Here is a 2,485-nt window from a genome sequence, read left to right on the forward strand (position 1 = left end):
GAGCAGAAGCAGGGAGATTTGAGGAGGTAGCTGTGGTGGTCAGGTGAGAGATGCTGCAGGCTTGGACCAAGGTGGTCAAGGAGGTGGTGAGAAATCGAATCCTAGGTGTATTCTGAAAGGAAATCCAGTAGGATTTGCTAGTGAATCAGCTACGGGGTGTGAGAGACCCTCTGGGGAGAGAACTTGTCCAGCCCTTGGGAGGCAGCCCCCGGCCCTGTGAGCCCCCAGTGGTGGGTTCTTGTACCCCTGGTGGTGATGATGATAACTTGTCCCGATGCTCCAGAGATCAGCCACGGAACAGAAAATGTAGTAACAAGTGACTCTAATTGCTTCTGGTGTTTGCATCAAAGGAAAACCCAGCTCCATTTATAAAAAATACATTAGAAGGAGCCGCTCTGTGGGCACAGCAGGCAGAGTGGGAGAGCAAAGAGCGTGCCATCATCTCGGTGCCTGGCTAATGCAGGTGAGGGGTCGAGCTGGAGGCTGATCCTCACAACACCCCCAGCCCTCCAGGGAGCCACAATGGGATGCAGATTGGAAATAGGGCAGGGGCTTCACCCGAATTGCTCCCTTCAGGCCAACTTCCTGAGCTTCTGGGACTACAAGCTGCAGACCATCAGCTGCACTGCTAGCTGGAGGCTGTCCTTGGCCACAGGGCACTGCTCTGTGAACTGCTCTGCCCAGATGAATCCACTCTGGGAGGCAGCCTGGGCTGATGTGGGTCTACAAAAGCTGGGGCCCTTAGTCTCAATTCAGGGCAACCCTGAACTGCTGTCCAGCTCTGGGACTTAACACAGGATTGACGGCAGCCTCGTGTGCAGTCACGCTGCAGGCCAGCGTCTCGCTCCCTGACTTCCTCTCTTCTGAGCGGAGTCATTCCTGACAACACTCCCCATAAACCTCACCCAGCCCCCTGGCTCAGAATCTGTTCCCAGAGCACCCAATTTAAGGTAGCAGGAGTGCCATGATTTCTGCTGTCTCCACTTGGGGGTCCTCTGGGCAGTTCTTACCCCACCTGGCCAGGACTGAGTCCATTGACCTCCCTACCCCTCCTCCGGACTTTCTTACATCATCTGCCCAGTGACCCAAGCCACAGGTGGCTGTTGACCTGAGACATTGTTTCCTGGCCACATGGGACTCTTAATGCAAAGTGCCTGACATGGCAGCTGGCTTCTGCCAAGTGAGCAGGAGAGAAAGCAAGAGAGATAGGAGAAGGCCAGCATGAGGGAAGCCAGGGGCTTTTCTAACCTCATCTTGGAAGTGACATCCCATCCCTTTTGCAATGTTCTATTCATCAGTAGTGAGTTCCTGGGCCAGCCTACATGCAAGGCTGGGGGCACATAGAGCACAAACGCCAGGAGACAGGATTATGGGGGGCCACCTTGGAGGCCAGCCACTGCACGTAAGCACTGCCCTTGCCCTGGACATAGCCCCCACAGCCACCTTTACTCAGTGAGCCCTATATACTCAGTGAGCCCACCCCTGGCCCGTCTGATTGGCCCATGATGTATACCTGACAGTAAGCTGGGCCAATCAGACTTCAGAATGATGCTGTTCGGACCCCTGAGCACTTGATTAAAGGCTTGAACTCCAGTGAGCCCTGCCGTGCACGTGTGGCCCCATGGAGAAGCAGGGAACGCCGGTTTGCAGAGAGGAGCTGGAAGCCGACACAGGAAAGGCAGGGAAGTAAGGCATTGGAGTTCAAAGAGGGATGGAGACACCACCAGAAACAGTTCTGACCCGGGCCTATGTCCCCTGAGATGCTCTGTTCTCACGGGAAGCTACTACTTTTGTCCCCGATATTTTGAGTGGATTTTATTCCTTGCAGTCTTGCCCAGTTGTCCTTTTCCTATTCCTTTGGCTGGAAAGAACCAGCTTTTGTTGGTGCTTTTTTTGTCTCTGCCTGGTGGTGTTTCTGGATTGCTGGCTTCTTTGGTTCCAAGTCTGGGATATATGAGGCAAAAAGAAAATGTAGAAAACCCACCACCACTATGTGTCAACTAAAGAGCCTTGAGAAAGAATGATATTTTCTCTGTTTGTTCCCTTTCTGCCCTTCTCCTTGTGCTTTGGCAAGACTTTTCTGAAAATGTCAGCCCCAGGCTCAGCTGAGCAAAGGGAAAGGCAGGCTGGCATTTGCGGGCCTCTCACTGTGTACCAGGCTGGCCCATGGGCATTATCTCAGATGATGAGGCAGGGCTGGCGTTGCTCCATTTCACAGAGATGGCAAAGTGAGGCTCAGAGGGCTTAAGGGACTGGCTCAGAGGTGGTTGAGCTGGGGCACCATCCCAGTGAGAGGTGACTGTGCTGGCAGTCCTCACAGCCCTCGCTTGCTCTCGGCGCCTCCTCTGCCTGGGCTCCCACTTTGGTGGCACTTGAGGAGCCCTTCATCCCACCTCTGCACTGTGGAAGCCCCTTTCTGGGCTGGCCAAGGCGGGAGCCGGCTCCCTCAGCTTGCAGGGAGGTGTGGAGGGAGAGGCACGAGTGG

This window comes from Nomascus leucogenys, chromosome 2, assembly GCF_006542625.1.
Source record: "Nomascus leucogenys isolate Asia chromosome 2, Asia_NLE_v1, whole genome shotgun sequence".
Taxonomy (NCBI): domain Eukaryota; kingdom Metazoa; phylum Chordata; class Mammalia; order Primates; family Hylobatidae; genus Nomascus; species Nomascus leucogenys.